The sequence below is a fragment of the Schistocerca gregaria genome, chromosome X (assembly GCF_023897955.1).
Source record: "Schistocerca gregaria isolate iqSchGreg1 chromosome X, iqSchGreg1.2, whole genome shotgun sequence".
NCBI lineage: Eukaryota > Metazoa > Arthropoda > Insecta > Orthoptera > Acrididae > Schistocerca > Schistocerca gregaria.
In genome coordinates, this window is record NC_064931.1 from 19,061,130 (window position 1) to 19,088,459 (window position 27,330).

At 41.0% G+C, this 27,330-nt stretch overlaps 1 protein-coding gene across 1 annotated transcript in view; it reads left to right on the forward strand.

Annotated features, from left to right (window-relative positions):
* The window catches only part of LOC126297555 (protein Malvolio), a 330,588-nt gene that overhangs the window by 79,234 nt on the left and 224,024 nt on the right, over positions 1 to 27,330 (forward strand). Inside the window, exon 2 of the mRNA XM_049988485.1 lies at positions 925 to 1,003. The gene's annotated coding sequence lies outside the window, so the exon portion shown is untranslated. The remainder of the gene's footprint in view (positions 1 to 924; positions 1,004 to 27,330) is intronic.

Consider the following 27,330-nt stretch of genomic DNA (forward strand, 5'->3'; position numbering starts at 1 on the left):
GAACAGTGGACGTTACATTTCAGATGTATTACGACTCGTGGCTTTACCCTTCATTCGATCCCTGCGAAACCCTACATTTCAGCAGGATAATGCACGACCGCATGTTGCAGGTCCTGTGTGGGCCTTTCTGGACGCAGAAAATGTTCGTCTGCTGCCCTGGCCAACACATTCTCCAGATCTCTCACGTCTGTTCAATGGTGGCTGAGCAACTGGCTCGTCTAAATACGCCAGTAAGTACTCTTGATGAACTGTGGTATCGTACTGAAGCTGCATGGGCAGTTTTACCTGTACACGCCATCCAAGCTTTGTTTGCTGTACACGCCATCCAAGCGTATCTAGGCCGTTATTACGGCCAGAGGTGGTTGTTCTGGCTACTGATTTCTCAGGATCTATGCACCCAAACTGCGTGAAAATGTAATCACATGTCAGTTCTAGTATAATATATTTGTCCAATGAATACCCGTTTATTATCTGCATTTCTTCTTGTTGTATCAAATTTTAATGGCCAGTAGTGTACCATATGTATATGTGCATACCACCATCCCATCCCATGACTTTTGTCTCGTCACTGTATATTGATACTTGCACGTGGTTTAAGCTGGTCTGGTGCTTGTGCATGATGGTTACACGGAAATGAGGCGCAAGTGACCCACGTCGCATAGGAAAGATGTTATACAAAACCACTGTTATTTAGAGATGGCATGTACCTGATTGTGATACCTTAAACAGAAAAATTGTAATGTACAAAAACATTAGAATGCGTTATTTTGATACAATTTAGAAGCAGACCAGGAAAATCTTCATACAAGAATTCTCGTAAAACTGAAACGAAAATCACCTCAAGACACTAAATCCATCATGCTTCTTCAGTAAACGTACCATCTTCGAACGATGACAGATTCTCATTCATTATTTTATTTGCAGATCCCATCAGCGGTCAAAGTTTGGTGCCGGCCTGTACCTGGATAACGCTGTACATTCCTGCCAACGATACTATTTAACGGTAAGTCTTTCCAGTAATAACCACAGACCTACCACTTATAAGCATCTATATCATTTAGACCATTGACAATGAGATGAAATCACGAAAAATGCAAAAGATCACAAGCTAATTTATCATCAACAAGAATTCGCTAACAGGCAATAGGAAACTAAGTGTTTTCCTCTATGGGCGCTTCGAATGGGTGTTTTTTAAGTCGGACTCTCTGTTTATAACACATCAATATCCATTCACATATTGACGTTATGCCTAATGTCGCAAACGAATCTCATTGAATTAACGTCGTGTATTCCCTGTAAATACTGTCCATTAATTGTTTTAGCGCCACTTTTTGAACACTTTATATAGTTCAATATTGCATGAAATGGAATGAACAAAGCCAAAGCTCACGGTTTCCAGCAGTTTCTTTACAATGAAGTTGTCTGTTTGCTTCATTAGGTCACTGAACATCTTATCAAAAGTTGGTAAAACTTCTTGGTTGAGCGACAGTTCACACACCTCACATGCTAATTCACCTATGTGTGGTCTGATGGGCTCACTTGAAGTTCACACAGTCGTACAGGTTACACTGCAGCACTGTAAGCAAATTTCAGATGCCTCCACTGTCTCATAACTACCGTCACTTTCTACTTCTACATGGGACTAGCCATCGCCGGAACAGCCGCAAGCATCAAAACAAGAGTAACTGTCGAGTTATTGCTCACAGTATAGTTATACAGATTCTCTACATACAGAAGTATATTTGCAGTGCTATGGTCTCTATTCATGTGAGTGACCCTCGTGATTCACCAACATCTGTTACTAAAGTGTACGTACTTAGATAAGTTTATACACTCCAAGGCAAAAAAAGACACATCACGAAAGAGTTATACGACTTGGACGGAAATCGGTATATGTGATGTACATGTACAGACAAACAAATGATTACAATTGGTTGATTTATTCAAGAGAAAGAGCTTCGTAAATTGAGCAACTCAGTAATGCGTTGGTCCACCTCTGGCCCTTATACAAGCAGTTATTCGGTTTGGCATTGATTGATAGTGTTGTTGAATGTCCTCTTGTGGGATATCGTGCCAAATTCTGTTCAACTGGTGTGTTAGATCGTCAAAATCCCAAGATTGTTGAAGGGCCCTGGCCATAATGCTACAAACGTTCTCATTTGGGGAGAAATCCAGCGGCCTTGCTGGCTAATGTAGGGTGAGGCAAGCAGTACTAACTCTCGCCATGTGTGGTAGGGCATTGTCTTGCTGAAATGTAAGCCCAGCATGGGCGGCCGCGTATGACAACCAAAGACGTCCTACTATGAAAAGAAATGCCACTCCAGACCATCACTCCTATTTGTCGAGCCATATGGCTGGCGAGAGTCAGGCTGGTATTCCACTGCAGTCTGTGGCGTCTCTAGACTCTCACTGACGAGTAGATTGTCTTCAGTAATGAGTACCGCTTCGAAATGAACCCCAATGGCCAGCGAAGACGTGTCTGAATTCTCCCAGGACAGTGGTGGGATACCAATCTGACCGTCGTCCACAATATGACTCAACAACCAGAAGTGATGATTTGGTGTGCCATTTCTTTTCATAGTAGGATCCATTTGGTCGTCATCCAAGCCACCCTAACAGCACAGCGGTACTTCCACGATATTCTACGCCGCGTTTTGTTGCCCTTCGTGGGCCGTCCTGGGCTTACATTTCAGCAAGATAACGCCCGCACACGGCGAGAGTTTCTACTGCTTGTCTTCGTGCTTGCCAAACCCTTGGCCAGTAAGTTCACCGCGTCTCCACCAACAGAGCATATTTGGGGCATTATGGATACGCCCCTCCGACAATCTTGGGATTTTGACGATCTAAGGCACCAATTGGTCAGAATTTGGCACGATATCCCTCACGAGGACATCCAACAACTTTATCAATCAATGCCAAGCCAAATAAGAGTTTGCATAAGGCCCAGAGGTGGACCAGTGCTTCATTAACCTGCTCAATTTGTAATGTTCTTTCTCTTGAATAAATCATCCAATTCTTTATGAACTTATAATCATTCGTTTATCTGTACATGTACATCACATCTACCGATTTCCGCCACATTCGGACAATTCTTTCATGGAGTGTCTTGTTTTTTTTTTTGTCTTACTGTGTTGCTATGTTGTCAGTGACTGAGAACAGAGCAAGTGAGCCAGAACTTTAAGTGTAGTCAAGTATTTTTGTAGATGTATATGGTAAACAGATGAGAAAAAATGAACCGGAATGTCGGTATCAGGTGAGTTGTTGTCAACATAGCGGGAATCTCTTGCACAGCACGTACTCCTCTTTGCATTTACTATGGACAAGACCCGTCCCTGAAATTGGCTTGGAAAAATACTGATTACAGTAATTGTAGCTAACTATGAAATTTTTTCCACCAGAAAATCGTAATCTTGGAATATTTTTGTTATTGTGAAAGCTGAAAACGAAGAGTAGAAAGACACACTTCTGCAGCAAAGACTCCAGAAATTTTAGGAGGTATCTTGAGGTAGTATCACTTATAAGGATTGAGTAACGATATATTATTATGCTATCTGCCGGTTATACATTTTATTCTTGAAGTAAAGGACCTACAAGCAGCACATTTGAGGGGTAACTGGTCGTTGTACAAATAGTGACTGATTGTTACGATCTAATTTTCAGTGTGCTGAGGCCATTAAAAAGGAAATGCTTTCCCCGTTTTAATATGGTATATCCATACGAGTGTGTAACACTGACACATCTAGCTACTAGATTAATGGAAACGCACTGTGACTCCAAGTAAACTGTGGGTCTGAGATTCAACGCCTATCCTAATTGAATAGACTGAGGTTTTAAAAGGGAAGGGAAGTAGCGGTGAATTTAATGGCTATCGATATAGGGATCGCTAAGAACAAGGGAGTACTGTTTTAATAGTTTGGCGTGAAAAGGTCTATAAAGACTATGACCGGCGTGGGGGGAGTCATACATGCCCTAACCAACATTTTCTGTCTAGGAAACTTCAAAATTTGATAACTCGGCTTAACATAAACACTGTGACCTATGTCTCATTTTAAAGAGGGGAAATGTAAATGCTGTGGCCTTCTCCACCAGACATCACGGCGCCTAGAGTATCAGCAACCAAACTGACAGCCTGAAGTCACGGGTTGCCAACATCGCAGGCACACCGAAGCACTACACAACCGACAGCCAATATTGATGAACGGCCACAACAACAACTACAACAACACCACAGGAAAGACACCAGCGGCCACCAGGGGCCACTACCGGCCCACATAAACATAAGTAAGAGGTCGCTGCAGATCCCGGAACTATTTTCACACGTCAAAGCACGCGATGGAAAATAGTTCTGAGGTACTCATCCGCCGAAGCGGTATAAAGGCCGGCGCTCGGCCGCTCATCGGCAGTTCATCGACCGCCAGCAGACGTGGATAGCTGCCGCCCCAGCAACCCCGCTTGGATCTTCTCGCTGATCTCTGTATTAGGCTTGCTACATCCGAGAATTCTCTGGCGGAGACTAGTAGGAAATTATTTCAGTTGTTTTCTATATGATTCTTGTATGTAGTTGTGATTCGAAGACGGATCACTGTTTTGTGTTGGTGTTATACTTGGAGAATTTGTTTTGGTTAATTGAACAGTCCAATAAATTGTTTACGGACTTTGCTCGTTAGTTTCTTCTGCTTACGCAGACATAACAGTAAGTTTCTGCCATCATCATTGTGACCTCCTTGGTCGATGTACACTCCTGGAAATGGAAAAAAGAACACATTGACACCGGTGTGTCAGACCCACCATACTTGCTCCGGACACTGCGAGAGGGCTGTACAAGCAATGATCACACGCACGGCACAGCGGACACACCAGGAACCGCGGTGTTGGCCGTCGAATGGCGCTAGCTGCGCAGCATTTGTGCACCGCCGCCGTCAGTGTCAGCCAGTTTGCCGTGGCATACGGAGCTCCATCGCAGTCTTTAACACTGGTAGCATGCCGCCACAGCGTGGACGTGAACCGTATGTGCAGTTGACGGACTTTGAGCGAGGGCGTATAGTGGGCATGCGGGAGGCCGGGTGGACGTACCGCCGAATTGCTCAACACGTGGGGCGTGAGGTCTCCACAGTACATCGATGTTGTCGCCAATGGTCGGCGGAAGGTGCACGTGGCCGTCGACCTGGGACCGGACCGCAACGACGCACGGATGCACGCCAAGACCGTAGGATCCTACGCAGTGCCGTAGGGGACCGCACCGCCACTTCCCAGCAAATTAGGGACACTGTTGCTCCTGGGGTATCGGCGAGGACCATTCGCAACCGTCTCCATGAAGCTGGGCTACGGTCCCGCACACCGTTAGCCCGTCTTCCGCTCACGCCCCAACATCGTGCAGCCCGCCTCCAGTGGTGTCGCGACAGGCGTGAATGGAGGGACGAATGGAGACGTGTCGTCTTCAGCGATGAGAGTCGCTTCTGCCTTGGTGCCAATGATGGTCGTATGCGTGTTTGGCGCCGTGCAGGTGAGCACCACAATCAGGACTGCATACGACCGAGGCACACAGGGCCAACACCCAGCATCATGGTGTGGGGAGCGATCTCCTACACTGGCCGTACACCTCTGGTGATCGTCGAGGGGACACTGAATAGTGCACGGTACATCCAAACCGTCATCGAACCCATCGTTCTACCATTCCTAGACCGGCAAGGGAACTTGCTGTTCCAACAGGACAATACACGTCCGCATGTATCCCGTGCCACCCACCGTGCTCTAGAAGGTGTAAGTCAACTACCCTGGCCAGCAAGATCTCCGGATCTGTTCCCCATTGAGCATGTTTGGGACTGGATGAAGCGTCGTCTCACGCGGTCTGCACGTCCAGCACGAACGCTGGTCCAACTGAGGCGCCAGGTGGAAATGGCATGGCAAGCCGTTCCACAGGACTACATCCAGCATCTCTACGATCGTCTCCATGGGAGAATAGCAGCCTGCATTGCTGCGAAAGGTGGATATACACTGTACTAGTGCCGACATTGAGCATGCTCTGTTGCCTGTGTCTATGTGCCTGTGGTTCTGTCAGTGTGATCATGTGATGTATCTGACCCCAGGAATGTGTCAATAAAGTTTCCCCTTCCTGGGACAATGAATTCACGGTGTTCTTATTTCAATGTCCAGGAGTGTATATCGCGAACTGTACACACGCGAATTGAACCAACGATTCTCGACTTCATGGATTCAACAATCGAATTATATCTCTGGGACTAATCATGAGATCTAAGTGGGCCAAGTTCTGTTTTGAGGAGGAGTGTATATGTGGACCCAAAACCAATGCACACGAATATTCCATGTAACTGTAATCCCATAACTTGGCCAACATCTGACAAACCTAAGTGAAATATGGGTGTGGATTTTCTTATGTGCGAGGAAGAGTCTATAATAAAGATGCACTCAGGCACAATGAATTCTTTTGACAAACCCGGCATAGCAGCGATAGAACAAACCTGGAGCTATACCGGGACCAACGCCCGCATGTTGGAAAAAAATTAATTCGAGTGTAGTATGCGCGATTAGTGTTTTCATGAAAATAGATTGCAGCACATTCCTAGAGTCCCCATTTAAAACCGGTACTTTAAGCTTTGTAAGTAGGGTTTCGCGGGCTAGTTTACATCTATCTTCAAGCATCTGCCTGTTCAGGGTGTCAGTATTTTCGTGACGCTCTCCTGTGAGTTAAATAAACCTGTGACCATTCGCGTTGCCCATACTTTTATACATTAATGTGATCACTGTGTATGTTCGACAACGTGCAACCACCTCTCACTGACGACAGGTGGCAGCACAAGCAGTGGAGGGTATATAAAGCGTGTCGGTGGTGGGGTGGGAGAGGGGGAGGGGTGGAAAACAGTGCAGTCGTTGTCGTAATGCGGAAACGGAGCGATTTATCTAATGGCCAAAATTACACAGACATTGGCTTTATCACCATGTTTACGAAAGGACTAAGTTTGTAAAATGTTCGCACGGGGCTCTGGTTAAAGTATACCGTGCATGGTAAAACGGCGCTACCGAAAACTGATGCCGAAGCAACTGTAGTTCAACACTGCCCAACTGTAGTGCAACACTGCCCATCGATGACAGAAGTACACGACGGCTGCAAAGATGTGTGCGGGAGAACATACATGCAACTGTTGAGCAACTGATCGCCCAGATCAGTCTCCTCAACAAGCCTTCAGAAAACCTTGCTCTATATGGGCCTCCGCAGCAGGCTCCTGGTTCATGCACCTGTACTGTCTGCCGCTCATCAGCGACGAAGATTGGAATTTGTACGCCAATGCTGCAACTGGGTGTCCACTGAAGGGCAGCAGGTTGTCTTTTCAGACGAATCACGTTTTACGCTTCATCGGCCAGATAGCCGATGTACGGCGTGAAACGAGTGAAAGCAAACAAGGAGAGCGAATTAGTCTGGGGAATGTTTTCGTGACATTCCCTGGATGATCTCGTCATTCTAAAGGCACGATGAATCAACATAAGTATCAGCTATTCTTGGGGACCATATCCACCCCTCTACGCAGTTTTCTTTCTTTTCCCTCGGCACAATAGCTTCTACCAGCATAACAATCCAACATGTCAAAAAGCTTGCAGTGCGTGTGCATTGTCCAAAGATCGCCAGGATGCGCTTATCGTACTATCCTGTCCACCAAGCTCATCGGATTTAAACTCAGTCGCGAGTCTCAATCAGGCTGTTCGCGCTGTGGGTCCTTAACCCACCTGGCCACAGCAATGCAGTCGGCATGGCTTCACACCCCCGTCGATACCTTCTAAAACTTCAGAGACTGCCTTCCTCAAAGTCTCACATTGGTCCGCATTGGAGAAGGTGGTTTTCAGGGTTTTAACAGTTGGTCACATTAATGTGACCAGATAGTGTACATCTGCTGTTAATCCTATTTGTTATGGATCCCCCCAAACTTTAAGAATATTCTATGATGGGTTGCACGAGTGTCTCATGTGAGTCACTCATTTCCAAAATGTCCTTTATGCAGTTTTGTGGAAATTGAATTATTGTTACCATAGCATTCATCAAATTTTCTTAAATCATATTAAACTACAGATTTTCGTTCAAAACGTCCTTTAAACCATTACAATTTAATAATAAAATCCTGAGATATGCCTATTTAATTTCAGCATGTTCCTTATCCAATCCAACATGGCCAACTCATCTACTGTTAATTTTTGTAACAAAACGACCTATATGGTTTGCCTTTTTCTAAGCAGTGTAATTTTTTTTTCAAAATTGACCCTTACACACAGTGCAGCTACCAACCATTTTAAGGAATTGGGTAATTTAAAAGCATTATGTAGGGTACTTTTCCAGTGAAATGTGTTGTGGTAGAATTTGCGGTTAGCTGAAGCTAAGTTTTGTTTACCGTTGACGATAGGTTATGTTTTTCGTTTATTTTGAAGTTGGTGCTTCTTTTGTGTGTTCACCATGGTGTTTCTGCTAGTTCTTAAAGTCAAAATTCTTACCAATAATTAAAATTAGGCTGTTTTTAAGTGTTCTTCTGAGTTTAAAGTGCGCTTCTCGTTTTAAAAGTGTACTGTACAGGCAGTGTTATAGGCCTAAAAGTTGATAAACTTTGTGGTTAATCTATGGAGGAACTACAACCTCAAACTACTGAACAACAGGTTATGGAGGGACCAAAGCTAACTCAATGTCAGAAGAACAAAATGTTCAAATGTGTGTGAAATCTTATGGGACTTAACTGCTAAGGTCATCAGTCCCTAAGCTTACACACTACTTAACAGGACCAGCCACACAGTCCATGACTGCAGCGCCCTCGACTGCTCGGCTAATCCCACGCGACTCAGAAGAACAAAGGAAGGAAACGTATAAAGGATCCAGGTAAATGGAAAAAGACAATAGAGAACCGGAAGCTCTACATATCAAAGACTTTGCCAAGACTACCACAGTGCCTTCATTCTGATCAAGTTTTTAAGTGTAATCGGCTCATAATGCAAGATGTTCTTGAGTTTCATGGAGGCTTTTATTCTTCTAAGAATATAATTGAGCAGTATAACTATATACTTAAATATATTGTGAGTGAAACACCTAAATGGAGAACTAATGAAGATAACGGATACAAATAATTGAAAATTGGAATCGTTCTCTAATCCCACATACCATATCTGGAAACACTTCTTTGGTTCGGGTATGTAAGAAATCCTTTTGTGGCATACTTGGTGTTAGTGAGAAAAGAGCTCAACGAGTTTGTGAGAGACATTTCTACTCCAGAAATTTAGCTGTAGAGAATAGAGGAAGAGACCAAAAGTGTAAGCTGTTTGAGGCTAAAAGGTGTTCTGTAAAGTCATTCATAGAGCCTCTACTCACTTGAAAAACATTATTGTAGAAACACCAGAATAACAAGACAGTATTTTTCGAGCCATCTTTCAATAAGTAAGTTTCACAAGGCTTACAATTCAAGAGTAGAAAGTGGTCTTCAAGTTCCATATTCATATTTTTATGAAATATTTGTCAAAGATTATAATTTAAGCTTTGGCTCTCCTGCTGTGGACAAGTGCTCCAAATGCATCCAGTTTCAGTTAAAATCAGGCAATGGGGATAAATCGGTGGAAACTGATTTCAATCTCCATAAAAAGAGGGCAGAAGCATTCTTTAATTTACTTAAAACTGAAAATGAAACCACCCTATCCTTTGACTGCCAAAAGAATTTGGTTTTTACTCAAAATCCCTGACCAGACAGCTTACTAAAGACGACAGTTCTATTTATTTAACTTTACTATCTGCCAAGGTACATCTAAATACATCTAAAGATAAGCAGACAAAAGACCATGTTATATATCACTGGACAGAATCGGACTTCAAAGAAGATTCGAATGAAATTGCATCAGCAATTTTTCATAGGCTAAAAATCCTTTCTTGGAGGGAGTGACCACTGTAAGGTTTTTTGTGGACGGTTGTGGAGGACAAAACCGGAACAGTTCAATAATGATTATGCTTCAATTCTGGTTGGTAAATGAAACGCCGCTAAATATTAGACTTTTTTAGTATTCCCTGTACCAGGCGATTCATATATGCTGCCTGAGCGTGTATTTGGCAGAATTGAGAAGGAAGTTCAAAATTAGGACACTATTATTAAGCCTGAGAAATACACTGAAAACCTTTAAGGAATGTGGAAGTGTTTTCAGTATGACTGAGAGCTGTAATATTTTTGGCTGGAAGAAGGTATGTGAAAACTACCAGATGAAGCCTGGAAATGGGCACTATAAATTTTCTACTGCTAAAAGATTTATTATAACACTAGGCAATGTGCCATCCTGTGAAGTACTTGTTGCAGGTGAACCTTGTATAACACCAATCTCGGAAAGACGAAAAAAGTACTCAAACCTGGATTTAAAGTTCAAAACTTTGAACTACTGTTAGTACTACCTCGGGTAACAGTAAAAGAGCTAAAAGTGAAAGATGTCAACAAGCTTCTGACTCTTCTCTTTGGGGAAAACTGGGCTCAAGATGAAGACCTGGCCTTCTACAAAAATTTTATATTCAATTCAGAACAGACCTGAAGGACAATCTGACGATGAAAACGCCAGTGGACACATGGGCGATGAAAAGTCTTTTAATTACTTCACTGCAGTTAATAGAACAAATCCAGATTTAAATAAGTACATGACTACCCATAAGGCACTTTTAAAATTGTTTTCTGTAATGTGTGTAGGTTTAATGTAACGTTATTTTTCACTTATTTTCTGGTAAATGTATGTTCCTATCTGTTTCCCTAACTTAACCAGAAATAATTTCAGTTGTTTTAAAAATACCTACAGACATTGTTTCCGTAAAAATTAAATTATATACATTTACCAAACAAATACTGTTTATAATTTTCCCCTATTGTCTTTTTCAAACTGTCTCTTATCCGAAGTATTTATTTCCAAAGTGTCTCTTCTCCATATTTTGGTTCCAAAACGTCCCTTATCCAAGAGTTTTTACTTATAACAAAATTATGAAATAAGTTATTTTTAAGATGGTTTTTAATAACAAAACAGATAACTAAGAAACATGCACAAAAATTTCAAGTTTATACACACAACAGAAATTGTTAAATACGTTTTTTACTAATTACCGAAATTTATGTCTGTTGGATAAAGGACATTTTGGAAGTAAGCGAGTCATGGTGTCGGCTCCAGATCCTTAATGTCCTGCCGCCGATTCAGTGTGTGCACTCGCATTGTGCGCGCAGCCGTTGCCATGTTTATAATGTGGGCAACGGCCTTAAGGCAGAGCAGGGTGTCCCTCTAGCCGCGCACCTAGACACCAGCCTTCGTCTGGGAGCTCATCACACCTTTGGTCTTCTGTGTGTCAGCGTCAGCTGAATAGCTCAAGTGATCTACGCATCATCAGACTCTAAGCCGAACACCCGCAAACGTTATCTGGTTTTCTCTCTGGTTCATAGATTGGATTGTCTGTGTTCAAGTGTTATACGACCTTGACTGTTTAAGAATCACGATTGTTATTTATATTTTTGTGTATGGTGTTCCGTATTTGAAATATACCTGGTTCACTGTGTCCTGCTTCCTGACTGCAGATCCTGATTTACCGATTCCTTGTGAAGTCTGTATTGGTATACTTCATCTCATACGCCATATTCTTTCTAAAGGGTCTGTGTTTTCCCAGTATCCTGCAAATGATGTGAAGTCAACCACTTACTTTACCCTCAGCCGAACTGATGTGATCATTCCATTTCATATCTCCACAAATTATTTCACCCATGTATTTGTATGTATTGATTATAGTTGTGACTCACTGGCATTTTAATCCTATGATACTATGTTTTTCATTCTGTGAAGCGCACAACTTTATTTTCTCTTTATTGAATATTTATGCAGCTTTCTTCAGACAGTACTTCATTATAAATAACTTCATCTGCTTTAATGAATATTGCTTTCCAGGTCCTTAATAGACAACACGAATAGCCAGGCTCCCAAAGTATTAGCCTAGGGCACGGTAAAGCTATTTCTACATGTGACGAACATGTATCGATGACTATGTACCCAGCATAACATGTACGTCCTCCTTGCCAAGGCATTCTCAATCCAGTCACAAATTTCGTCTGATACCCCATATTATTGTACTATCTTCAGAAAAAGGTCGTGTGGTACCGATTCAAATGTTTTTCAACTCAGGAAATGTTGCATCTACTTGATTGGCTTTGTCATGGTTTTCCGGCTGTCATGTGGGAGGCGCAAAAGAAGTGTTTCACATGACCGACTGATTCGGAATCCATGGTGGTTGACATGAAAGAGGTCATTCTGTTCTATATGCCTCGCTAGATTCGACCTCAAACATTTTTTTTTGGTAAGATTCTACAACAGATGGATGTTAATGATTTTTTGTGGATGATTCCTGCTGCCTATATTCCTCTGGTGTAGACGGGTGCGACCTGTGCCTTCTTCCAACCACTGGGCACAGATTTTTTCTCGGCGGATCTGCGATATATTAGGTTGAGATGCTGTATAGATTCCAACAGGGATTCCGCTGGACCGAGGAGCCTTTATCAATTTTAGTGTTTTCAGATGTCTCTTAACATCGCTGACACTAATATTTGTATCATGCACTTTTGCAGTGGAGTGCGAATTAAACTGGGGAAGTACTCCTTGATCTTTTTATGTAAAAGAACATTTGAAAACTAACTTCAGCCTTTCTGCTTTTGCTACTGTTTCAGTTCCTGTGTCATCCACGAGTGTCTGGACATTAAATTTCATGCTACTAACGACCTTCATATTTGACCAGCATTCCCTAAACTTCTGTGAGTGGTCTGGACTCTGGTGCGGCACTCATTTCGGGCTTCACGAATTGATATTTTCAAAGCCTAATGTTGTTAAAATTGATATGAAATCTCTCACGCATCAGAGGAAAATAGACGATTTCTCATTTTACGGGTCTCTGAAAATGTTCGTTCTGAAACTGGAAGGTGTTTTTGTATTTACCGTTTTTCAGCTAACAGTGAAAGAAACATAATTAGTCATGGTTTGCTATGTATACACGTCGTTGGATTTCCCCTTTCTGCAGTTACGTAAGGTTAATAGAGTGCCATTGCGTCACACTTTGGAAGCGTCCGTGAGTTCAAGGTAAATTCTGCGCAACTCACTATAAGTTAACGGAAGTACTACCCCAGTGTAGTTCAAATGCACTTTTCATTTATTTCACCTGCACAGGGATGACATCTGTGCTTGTTTGGATGTCTTAACGTTGGCGAAAAATTAACAACACGAAGGCATGTGATTTTGGAAGAGGTATGTCCTGCCTTCATTCTGCCTGTGAACTAGGTCATGCAGTTTCATGCACGTGAATTTGACACTACCATGATAAATCATAAATTTTCAAGCGTTCAGCAGGTCATCCGTTGCCGCAGTTGCTCTAAGGATGAAAAAATATCTTAGCATGAGATGGGCATAGAAGTCCCAACCTTTCGATTATTAATCTGCCCCTAAATTCACTTTACAACAAAGCTATATTGTGGAACTTAAGTTAAGGTTTTCTTACAATACAGGAATTACACTAACGGAAAAAAAATCGCAACACCAAAAAATAATTAATGCAGAGTAACGAAATTTTGGGAATAAATTTTTCTAGGTAACATATTTAAGTGATTAACATTGCAAGATCACAGGTTAATGTAAGCGCAAAATAAGCCATTGCAAATGTGAAATGCTGGTACGTTAATAACCGGTGTAACCGCCAGTATTTTGAATGCAAACACGTAAACGAGCATGCATTGTGCTGTATATGAGCCGGATGTCAGAGTGTTGGATGAAGTTCCATGCCTGTTGCACTTGGTCGGTCAATACGGGGACGGTTAATCATGTTTATGGACGACGCAGGGGCTTTCGCGATGATGTGTCGTATGTGTTCGACTGGAGGCAGATCTAGTGATCGAGCAGGCCACAGCAACATGTCGACACTCTGTAGAACATGTTTGGTTACGAAAGTGGTATGTGAGCGAGCGTTATCCTTTTGGAAAACATCCCCTGGAATGCTGTTCATGAATGGAAGCTCTACAGGGCGAATCACGAGATTGAAGAACAAATTTTGAGGCAGGGCGCGTGGGATAACCACAAGAGTACTCCTGCTGTCATACGAAACCTCACCCCAGACTCACCAGGTGTAGGTCCAATGTGTCTAACACACGAACATGGCGCGCTGTTTGAGGCACCACGTCACGGATTGCGCGGACCCCTCCGCCGGAGGTTAGAGTCCTCCCTCGGGCATGGGCGTGTGTGTTGTTCTTAGCATAAGTTAGGAATTCACACGCATTTGAACATTTCTAACACACAGGGCCTCAGCTATCGTCTTTCTAACCAAAAAAATGTTCAATAATGTGTGAAAGCTTATGGGACTTCAGTGCTAAGGTCATCAGTCCCTAAGCTTACACACTACTTATCCTAAACTATGCTAAGTACAAACACACACACCCATGCCAGAGGGAGGACTCGAACCTCCACCGGGACCAGCCGCACAGTCCATGACTGTAGCGCCTTAAGACCGCTCGGCTAATCCCGCGCGGCTCTAACCAACAAACGGCCATCACTGGCAAAGAGGCAGAATCAGCTTTCACCAGGAAACACAACACACCTCCTGCATGTCCTCCAATCAGCTCTCGCTGTGGTTTTGTGTCAGTGAAATGCACGCTGTTGGGCGTTTGGCTCGGAGCTGTCTTGAAGGAACCGAATTGTAACAATTCGTTGTGTGACTGTGATGCCAACTGCTGCTCAAATTGCTGCTGCAGATGCAGTGCGATGCGCCAGACACATATGCCGAACACGATAGTCTTCCGTCTCGGCAGTGCCACATGGCCGTCCGAAGCCCGGTCTACATTCTCGTGACAACCGCTGCCAGCGATCATGTACAGTGGCTTCATTCCTGCCAAGTATTTCTGCAGTATTGTAGATTACACAACCTCGTTCAAACTCGGTGATGTGTTGATAATGGCGCCTTTGTCACCTTAAAGGCATTCTTGAATAATATCAATTCACCAGGTCCAGTTTCAAAGTTAACTAACGTCCACAGCCGTTACAGCGTGTACTTAAAGCAAACCTGATTTTTCATCCTCACAGCGGGATTACTAGTCTCTCACTTATCCGACTGGCGTGAAATTAGAATAGACATCATCTTTCAGATCTAGAAACACGTCTACGAACTTTAGTTTACGTCGCACAACTCCTCCTTGGTGTAGCGATGTTTATGGCCTTCAGTGTATATACAGAATGATTGTTTTGCCGATTCTGGTCCTGTTTTTGGACTGTCTATGCCTGTATCATTAGAATCAGGATCATTTAAGATCCCCTACCCAACCTGTCACACTTACCTCCCCCACCTGCCAGTTTTATCAATCACTTTTGACCTCCCTCCCCATCCCCCTGTCAGACGGGCTAATTTGGAGATATCGGCAACTGAATATCATAGAAAATAAGGGCCATCCAGATAGCTCGTATGTTAGAAGCTCCATAATTCAGATGCCACACTGTGTTATTTGAAGCATACGCAATAGACTCCTTCTTTAATTGTGTAACGAAAATGAAGGCAGACTCGTGCGTGAATTAGAAGATATTGGCAACTGAATGTCGTAGGAAATTAGAGCCATACGGACTCAGCCCACAACTTAGAAGGTCCATTACTCAAATATCAAACGTCCCAACATGCCACTTGAAGCATACATAGTAGACTCCTTCTTTAAATTTTTAACAAACTTTATGCCAGAAAAGCGGGCTGATTAGGAAAAAATCAGCAATTGAATAACGTAGAAAATAATATGTGCTCGGACTCTGCCCGTAACTTACATGGACCACAGTTCAATAAACACCAGCAGTCACAACGAGCTGCTTAAAGCATACATAGTGCACTCTTTCTTTAGTTTTGTAACAAAAATTATAGGCAGACTCGTGGGCCGATTAGGAGAAATCGTCATTTGAATACCGCAGAACATTCTGCTCCAGAGGCCTTGGCCCATAATTTAGGAGTTCCATAATTCAATAAATATCAGCCATCGCAACATGTCACTTGCAGCACCTGTAGTAGACCCCTTGGTGAATTTGTTAACAAAAATGAAGCCAGATTATCACTCTGAACTGGAGAATCCGTCCGCTGAATTATGCAGAAGATACAGGCCTCACAGCCTCAGCCCCTATCTTATGAGTTTTTTAATTCATTAACTGTCAGAAGAAAGTGGCATTCGAACGCCGCAAAAAATAGGGGCTGCACATAATCTGCCCCTATTATACAAAGTTCGTAGTTAGATAAATAACAGTAGTCACAAAATGCCACTTTAAGAATACATAGTAGAGCCCTTCTACAGTTTTATAACAAAAAATAAAGCAAACTCGTGGTCTGATTAGCAGAAATGGCAGCTGAATATCGTAGAAAATTATAGAGCCGTATGGACTCAGCCTATAAATTTGTAGGTCCCTAACTCAATAAATACAACTGCCACAATAGGTCACTTGGAGCACAGGTAATAGATTCCTTCTTTAGTTTGGTAACAAAACATGTAGGCTGATAGGGGGGGGGGGGGGGGCTGATTACGAAAAATGAGCAACTGAATAACGCAGAAAATAAAGGCCCTGCAGTCTCCGCCGATTACGAGGTCCATAAATCAATATTTTTTTTTATTTATTTACACTGAAGTGACAAAAGTTATGGGACAGCAATATGCAAACATACAGATGTCGGTAGTATCGCGTACCCAAGGTATAAAAGAGCAGTGCATAGGCGGAGCAGTCATTTGCACTCAAGTGATTCATGTGAAAAGGTGCTCGGCGTGATTATGGCCACACGACAGAAGTTACCAGACTTTGAACGCGGTATGGCACTTGCAGCTAGACGCATGGAACATTCCATTTCGAGAATCGTTAGAGAATTCAGTATTCCAAGGTCCACAGTGTCAGCAGTGTACCAAGAGTACCAAACTTGTGGCATTACCTATCACCAGGGAAACACTGTGGCTGAAGGCCTTCGCTTAATGACCGAGAGCAGCGGCGTTTGCGCAGAGTTGTTAGCGCTAACAGGCGAAAATTGACATTAATGTGCTATGGCAGCAGACGACCGACGCGAGTGCCTTTGCTTAGAGCACGACATCGCCTGCGGTGCCTATACTGGGCTCATTGCATATAGATACGACTCTAGAACACTGGAAAACCTTGTCCTGGTCAGATGAGTCAGGATTTCAGTTGGTACAGAGGTAGCATGGTTCAGTATTTCTGCGGGGGACCTCCAGCGACTTGTTGAGTCTAGGCCACTTCGAGTTGCTTCACTAGACCAGAGGAAAGGAGATCCGTCGCGATATTAGGAGGTAGTCCATGACTTTTGTCACCTCAATATATTTGTTCTTCATACTACAGCCTATTCTCTGGAAAGTTAACTTAGGCCATACAGTCAAATTTTTGTGGTGGCTATAAATGTGCTTGTTAATTACTTGTTTCTGGTACTTACAAATATTTTTAAAATGCTAATTCTACAAAAAAATGCTATCTACTACAATTATTCTCTATTACTAAAATTTTTAAAAAAAACTTAACCAATTACCCAACTAATAATACCACTTTACTGCTACAGGGCCTGGTTATGTATTACTCACGCAAAAAAAGTTGACACTGCGCGCTGGCTGATGGGAGCGACAGTAAATGGGAAATGCCTTTATAGTCACTCCCATCAGTCACAGCGCAGAGTGTCAGCTTTGTTTGCGTGTATAATATATGGAGTACATATGATTATTTCTTATAGTGCATCTAAACTGTTTTACGTTGCGACGGAATCTTCTAACGAAATTCCAGTCACCAACTTTCTCCTCCGAATGCGAAAATATTTTGTTGACACCGACCTACATAGGGAGAAACGATCACCACGATAAAATAAGGGAAAGATATAGGTGTTCGTTCTTACCGCGCGTTATACGAGATTGGAATAATAGAGAATTGTGGAGGTGGTTTGATTATCCCTCTGTCAGGCATTTAAATGTGATTTGCAGAGTTTCAATGTAAATGTAGATGTTCATATGTTTCTTCTGCTGGATCCGCCCTCATAATGCATTATCTACTGGACTGTTTGGACTTGGGACAGCGTCAGTAGCACTTTACAAGCGATTCGACATTTCACTGTAACGTCTTAGAATTCACATTTCCGTGATCACTTGGACCTGCGCAAGGCAGATCCTTGAAAAATCATTTAATTCAGTGGTCGCTGACCTCAGTTAGCTTCTCTCCATCTGATGAGAATCTCGTCTAGGCGGGATGGCAGCATACTGCCGTGCGGTTGAGTGTCTTGTGAAGTCTCCTTCGTCCTTCCTAGGTACCGCAGCTGCAGTGTCACCCGAGATCCGCCAGACTGACTCGTCCTTAGTGCTGCTGTGTGATCCACCGTCCTTAATGCCTGATGACCATTATCCGCTGCACCTCCGTAGAGCACACAGCCCCACACTGTGTGCTCTAGAGTGCCCACATTGCCGCAAGCGCCACTATCATTAATTTGCCTTTTGCTTTTGTACACGAACGTAGCATACAGGCCATGACCAGTCAAGTATCCACTCGAAAGCTGAAGAAATTTCTTTTGTAGTCACTCCCTGATGTTAGGGAGAAATGTTCTCCTTGCGGCTCCCAAAGTCCCATTCATTTTGTCACAGTTGCAATAAGCACTCTCGTATTAACTTTTCTGTACTGCCATCAGTTCCAAGTATCTTTTGTACTTCCATACGATTGCCATTTATAGCCAATGAAGCGTTCACCTTCTTCTAATTTACAAATCGAGTGGGCATAGTCCTCGTGTTACCGACAATGCATCATTGGGGGTAGTGCAGTCGCCCGTGAATCTTAGTAACATTCCTCGCTAAACACCTGACTAATGAAACCGGCTTCACAAGCTGCAATCTATGAGCCCAAAAACTCGCGCCTTATCCTACGACTGAAGCTAATATGGATTGGTGGTATGCTCTGATTGTGTTCCAGGGAAGTCGAAATTGTCTATTAGCGATAGTTATAATTTTGTTCATCATGTTGGTACCTTTTCCGCCTGCTTCCTTTGTGACGTTCACCAATGAATACCGCCTCGTTACTGCTCTTCTTCTAATAGTTACATCGCTTAATTTTATCTTAGGTTTTTTTGATAGATTCCCTTTCAGCAAGACATACGTGGCTCTGTGAGGTGCCAGTGACTATAAGACACCACCCTTCAAGCTCGTGGAGCGCAGCATTACATTCATCTTCTATCATTCTTCTAAAGTCAGCACTTATAACAAACTGTACATCTGCAAATGCCTCCAGTCCTCTTACATTACTGCTATTATGTAATTTCTGTAGTATGGAGACACTAAGGAACTACAGACACTGGCCATCAGTGAGCATTGATTTAAATCAAAGGGAAAGTTGAAAATTTGTGCTGGACCGAGATTCGAACACGAGTTTCCTGCTTACGAGGCAGATGTTCTGACCACTAAGCCATCTGGACACAGTAGTCATTGCCACTTGCTCTGTGCCTCCCATCACACCCAAATTCACAACATGACTGAGAGAACAGATACCACACACATAGTATGGGTTCCAATGCTGTATCCCAAAACTCTGTTATGGTCTTCGTTATTTCCTTTCCTGGGAATACTGAAGGCGCACGTCTCCTGTGGCAACAGTCTCTCAAACAGTTTTACAGCGCTCCTGGACACTCGGACTCCCTAAGGCGACGAAAGAAGGATGATCACCAAAGGCTATTGAAAGTGACAGTAATATTGATCATCATAGTGCATATGTAAATTCAGTATCTGTCACTAGCTACATTACCTTATTAATTTCATCGTCAGTTGACTTATCTATGCTAGACCCTCATCCGTTGTTTTTTTTAAATATAATTCCAAAAACGTTCAGAAGACAAATTGGTCTGTAGGATTTTGGATTCACTTGATGTTTGTTTCCACTTTACTGATAATTACTAACTCGGCACTCCTCCATGGTGCAGCGATGTTTCCTTGCAAGAGACCTCATTGTACAGTTCACATGTAAATACCAATTTGGGAACATGAGACTTGTATTACTTCATCAGGGATCCCATCCGAGAGATTTTTCTTTTTCAGCAGGAGACGTATTGTTCCATAAAAACACACCAGAACTGCCGTAAGTCAGTAACATCTTCCCACGATATTTCGGCACAAAGTCTTTTGGCCATCTTCAGGTGAGTACAGCTGGAGAAGTACTTTTGATACTTGATACTTCTCCAGCTGTACTCACCTGAAGATGGCCAAAAGACTTTGTGCCGAAATATCGTGGCAATATGTTACTAACATACGGCAGTTCTCCCGTGTTTTTATGGAACAAACAGTACGCCGGGAAAATTTCAAACATCACAAGAGAAGTATTTCCTAATGTCTTCCTGTCTGTAGGGGGACACAAGTTTATTGTTTCCATAGCCTTCCCATAACATAGTTCATGACATACATTGATCATCTGTCTCATCTTCTTCGTTGTCAGGAAGCAGTGTTTCCATTAGCAGAGAAGCTGATGTTTCCAACTTTCTGTTATCATCCCATCATTTCTTTTGAGCATGGACTTATCAGATATTTGTCTATTATGGAGTACAGCAGTTTTTTAATTTGCACTGGAGTTCGGTGATTAAAAAGAACTTGCATTAAATATGGAGCAAAATTTGGCCATGATTGTAATGCAGATTTCATATGTGTTCATAATGATGTGAAATGAAATGTCATGTGGTTAGGGCCTCCCGTCGGGTAGACTGCTCACCTGGTGCAAGTCCTTTTAGCTGAAACCATTTTAGTGACTTGCGTGTCGATGGAGACGAGATGATGATGATGATGATGATGATGATGATGATGATGATGAAGACAACACAGCTCCCAGTCCTTCAGCGGAGAAAGTCTCCGACCCAGCCAGGAATCGAACCCGGGCCTCTTTTCATGGCATTCCGTCGTGCTGACCACTCGGCTGTTGAGGCAGACATAAGGATGTGGTGGGAAAGATAGAGGGGTGCAATGTCATACTTAAGCCCAGAATATCTGCAAATGAAGACAAGTTCCAAAAACTGAAACAATGGAGAAGTCGAGCAGCTTCAGAAGAAAGGTAACATAATTTATAGGCCAATCAAACACTGTAATGTATTTGATATTTACTAAACTTATCACTGACCATACAGAAAAAACATTTGCTATCAATCAAGTAAAGGTAATGCTGTCAACTGAAGTTGATATAGCCAATGGACCTTTTGTAATTTAATTAAACTACAGAAAAGAACAATGACTATGAATTACCAATTTGTCTCGAGTTACTAGATTTTGAGAAAACTTATGACTCAATTTCAGAGAGATCTTTACTAACAACCCAAGAGAAACATGAGTTATATTAACACTATGTGAGAGTCTTAAAGAATGTGTACATTGATACTGTAGCTTCTATTAAACATCATCAGGGTATTTGCATACTGTCAACACTTTTCTTTCTCCTTCGAGCATGGGTGCGTGTGTTGTCCATAGCATAAGTTAGTTTAAGTAGTGTATAAGTCTAGGGACTGATGACCTCAGCAGTTTGGTCCCTTAGGAATACACACACACACACACACACACACACACACACACACACACACACACACACACAGAACACTTTTCTTAGCAGTTCTAGAGGAAGTTTTCAGATCATTGAACTAATAAACAGAGAATGACATTAAATTATTTTACTTCTTGTGAAGATATCTTCAACACTCAGGAACAAAGAAATGGAAGAGGGAACAGACTGGAGTGGAAAACTACAGCGAAAATGTAATGGAAATGGGGAGGACCTGTAGCCAGCTGACTGGATAATAGATGGCAGAACAAAGATTCTAAGAGAATAGAATATAAGTTTGTTGTCTCATAACAAATAATTTCAAGTCATTGACTTAATGTATAGGAGACTCATCAAAACACATTATTATTTGGACACATGGTTCATGTGACCCAAAAAAAAAGGAAAGTGTTTACATTTCTTCAATGGAAATTGTCTGTAATAACTTGAGTGTCAATATGACATCACATTCTAGACAAAAAAAAGCTCCATAAATATGTTCCTTTGGTAGTAAATGTACAATTTTTGTGTGACAATCACACTGGAAAGTTGAGGATGTATTGGTAATGATGCCTCGTGGCCAGAGATAATAGCCATGTGTGGGGGAGAGAGTTGGAATTGTTGTTGTTGTTTTGTGAATGAGAGTTCTGATTATGAAGAAAATGTCGAAAGCTTAAATATTTCTAGCGGTCTTTTTACTGTGCCTGTCTACAACTCAATGCCTCCTCTATCTGGTGAATAGCAATCGTCCTTTCTGTACTGTGGATTAATTATGCTGATTGCATAATTTTTCTGTTTTCAAACACACTAACAATCTAGGTAGCTCAATTTGTCCAAATTCGTCAGTGGCATATTTCATAGAATTACTTTACATCTGGGAATGAGAGGAATACATTTGATATGCATATGCAGCAGCAGAAATTTTGTCCAGACATTGGTGACGCAAAAATTGCTACAAATTTTAACAAGGTTTGTTCATTATTAGTTTTACATGTATGCTGTAGGAGAAATCGTTGAACTGGTAGCAAGTTTTGAATTTTTTAAAGGACTGTGAGCTACACTTCAAATGTTTATTATGCAGACTGGTATTTTCATGCATAACACACTGTCAGTGCTATCTGATACAGAGGAAAACAATGAGTTGTATGAACACTGATATCTACAATATGACAATTGCATACATAATAGCAGAAACATAAGTATACTTACATTATTTACCCTTATATCAATGACATGCTTGTCAGTTAAAAATTCTTTGTAACGTTCAATGTTATGTTGATCTAGAAAGCAAACAACCATGGGGATACTTACAATCTAATTACAACCATATCTGTGTTAATACACTAGGATGTGAAATCTGTCCTACCTCACAGCCGACAGGTTGTTGTGTATTTTATTACTGTCAGTTCTTAAGCAATGACATTTCTTGGTCACATTTGACATAAATGTCATATAACATAAACATGGAATGGAGAGAGAGGCCAAAGAGTCTTATTACATGTATTTTGTAATTTCTGAGATCATATTTATATGAATCTGTGACATGCATTTATAAATGTAAAATATCATGTTTTGACAATTACAATCTAAGGGTACAATATGCAAAAAGTATGAATGCTGAGAAATTTGCTATATGGACATCAATATGCTGTCTAAATCTTGTTTCAAGTTACTCCCTGTTAACCAAACATGAAATTTATCACATTCACTTAATGTTGTTTTCTCTGGACATGTTTGTGCTTGCCTCTTATCCACATTGCGTATAATACATGATCTTATTGTGTTCTCTTTCCTGATATAAATTAGCAACCTAGTTTCTGAAATGTGATCACAGTATGATAAGCATATAAACTTTTCATTTTCTACTTGTTCACTATTTTCTAATGTGATCTGACTTCTATTCTTAGTTTATTCTTTGTGCTTTTTTTCAGAATTCAGTGCTCATTTAACAGACTACAAGCATTCTGATAATGATATTAATAAAAAAACATTATAGAAGAAACTTAGATATACATTCATATGATAAAAACACCCTAACAGCATAATGAACAGAGTCACAGAATAAGATGTACAAGGATCGTTCAATAAGTAATGCCCAAATTTTTTTTAAAGCGATTAACATACACATACACATACACATACACATACACAGACAAACATCAATGTTGGTGCTTCACAGTTGATGTTTGTTCTATGCGACAGTGAAGTTTCAAACTGTTCTGGCAGATGGCAAAGCCATAGTACAATGTCAATGTCTAGATACGACTCATGTTACAAGCAGTGAGCTGTTATTGAATTCTTGTGTGCAGAAAAAGAAACCATGATGAGCATCCATAAACGGTTGTTTACAGTGTATGGTGATGATGCAGGTGACAGGAGTACAGTTAGGTGATTGGTAAAGAAATTTACAGCGTCCGGAAATGCAAAAACAGAGCTGCATGATCAGCCATGCTCAGGACATCCTGTCACAGCCACAGCCACAGCTCCAGACATGCTGAATCGTGTGGATCCCATTATTCATGTTGACTGGTACATCACAACTTGACAATAGGCTCTACAGTTGTTTGTCAGCATTGGAAGTGCGTATGCAATGATTGAGACTCTAGGATTTACAAACAGGTACTCACAATGGGTTCCACGAATGCTCACAGAGGACCACAAGATTCAAAGAAGGGCCATTTCATCTGAACTGTTGGAGCATCTTGAGACCAATGGAGAGGCCTTTCTGTCACGGATCATTATGGGGGTCAAAAGCTGGGTGCACCACTTTCCACCAGAAACAAAAAGGCAGTCCATGGAGGGGCATCACCCCCATTCACCACTAAAGAAGAAATTCAAGACAACCCCCTCTGCTGGAAGAGTCATGGTAAAAGATTCTCTATGGAGAACACACTTTGAAGATGATGAGTGTCAGTCATGGAGTGAAAACATGGTTACCATTACAGGACAACAGCTTTTACTAGCTGTGAATACATGCTCTTCCACAATGATGGCATATGACCATTGAACGTGATGGAGACTATACAGAAAAATAGAACATGGACAAGACATGTAGTTGTATATTGTCACCAAATTCTGACTCTTAACAATAAATATGTTCTGAGAAAAAAGAAGTGCGGCATTACTTATTGAATGACCATTGTATTGGCAAAACTTTAACAGTATTTAAACTGAATAAATTTGGTTTGTAGTCTCTGCATTTCCTCTGTGGAAACAAAATCTAATTTGACATTAAATATTGGATAATCATGGGGTCCAAGTCCAAATTGACAACCTCATTATATAATAGACACAGATTTTGAGCTCAGGCTAACTTGCTCAATGTGTAGTGTGTGACAAGTAATATTGTTTCTTATTTATTTTGTATGTATTTTTTACAGTTTTATGCTTTTTGCATATTTCACTCTTGCATAACTAACTGCCCAAACATGAGATTTTACATTTATAAATGCCTGTCACAAATGCATATAATTATGATCTTAGAAGTAACAAATAACATGTAATGCAGACTCTTTGGCCAATCTGTTAATTCCATGTTTACATTATGTGACATTTATGTCAAATGTGACCAATAATGTCACTACCCAAGAACTGACAGCAATAAAATACATGACAACCTGCCTCCTGTGAGGTAGGATGGATTTCATATCCTAATGTATTAACATAGACATGGTTGTAATTGGATTGTGAGCATCCCCATGGTTGTTTGCTTTCTAGATGAACATAAAGTTGAATGTTACAATGAATTTGTAACCGAAATGAATGTCACTGTTATAGAGATACATAATGTAAGTAGATTTATGTTCCTGATTTTATGTATACAATTATCATGTTTTAGATATCAATGTACGTACAACTGTTTGTTGTCCTCTGTATCAGATGCCACTGATGACAGGTTATAAGTGAGAATATCAGTTTGGCTCATAAAAGTTTTCGGTCAGCTCATGGTGCATAGAAGATGTTTTTGAACACATTTTTACAATCTAAGAAGCACCAAGCATTAAAAAAAATTAAAAAGGTTTTGAATTTCTTAGTATTCATCACGTAAGCCTCATAAAAAAATTGTAATATATTCTATTTGTGCTATTTATTTTTTGTACTATGATGACAAAGCCTATATCATTGGATGATACCTGCATAAATAAATAAATAAATAAATAAATACAAATAAACTGGTTTCCCAAATCTGTGTATTAAAATGAAGCAAGATCTGGAAATAAATATTTGTTGCACTAAACAGGCCTATGATAATCATGATGTTTACTATAATATTTATCAATATGAAAACTAATTTACAACTTATAGAAAGACTTTCTTGAGGCTGTGTATATAAATACAAATGCAGTTAAGTCAATTTCAGCAAGAATATTAGAACATTCTCTCTCTCTCTCTCTCTCTCTCTCTCTCTCTCTCTCTCTCTCTCTCTCTCTCTCCCTACTAAAACATTGAAACATTGTCAAGACATTTAACATTTAAAAATCAGTTAGTCAAAATACCCAAGACTGAGATTCCTGGGCAGCATGAAAGTTATGTGTATTGATGCTCAGTTTTTGTGAGTAAATCCCACAATCAGAAAGGTAGTTATATAAAGTTGCTTAACAATAGAAATCTTAACTTCTGTTTCTATTTCTCTGACTAACTTAGAATTGCTGGGTCAGATTTCAAGCCCAAAGGGCCAGGGTTAAATCCTGATTCACGCCTAGGTTTTCAGTTATTTCACATCTGGTAGTGAGTTACGCTCCATACATGAAAAAACCAAATTTGCGCTATGGTTTGGACGCAGTGTCAAACTTTATGTCCATTGAGCAAATCGCTTTTAAGGTAGGACAGTAAGGGTATACTAACAGGGTTGCAAGGTATTTTTTTCTGAGTGAAACCAGACTTTTTACAAAACACATATAGGTCTAAAACTCAAAGTACAATATAACAAAGAACTGCATTTCTCATTATTGATATTTCTCCTTGCAATCCTTAGTAGGATCTTCCTTTCTTCCCTGTAGAGAAAATGACAAAAATGCAGGCACATAAGTGAATAATTCATCTTCCAATGTAGCTAAATCATTTCTATCTGGTGGCCAAGTGTTCCTCATGAGGCTGAAAATTCTTTCTGGAGCACCATTGAAATGGGATACAGAATACACAAAAGACAACTTTGAAGACGATTTCACAGTTTTGATAAACGCAAACATTTCATCCATTTATCATCAGATTTCAGCTTAAAAAACGTTTTCTCTTGAGAAAGGTGTTTAATTGCACACATTCTTTGAACACATGTCATTGTCTATAGGAAGTTCATATTGAGAAGTTATGTCTATTAATTCTGAAGTTTAGCACTGTTCCCCTGTTAATGAAAATGATTTTAAATCTTTGTACACACTCTCTTCAATGTGAAATCATTTGAAAAGACAGTATATACCATGTTGCAGGTAACTGGCCACTTCTCTTTTGAACATTTTGAGACAATCATCTGCTGACTTCAACATGACTGAGGATGCCACAGAGCCATAAAACCAGTCTTCCTTTCTTTGCTTCAGATAGGTTCTAAATTAGTTCATAAAGTCAAATAAGTGCATCATCAGACTGAAATTTTGCATTTAATAGTGTAAAATAACCACCAATGTTCATTATAAAGCCCAGGTATGCTAAAGAAATTTAATCTTTGAAATCGTCTCTGAGTATCTTTGGTGTGTACTTGTGTGAGAGGAAGTAAGATTAGAGTGGTTAAAAGTTTTTTGCTGTTTGCTCTACGGCTGGAGTGAC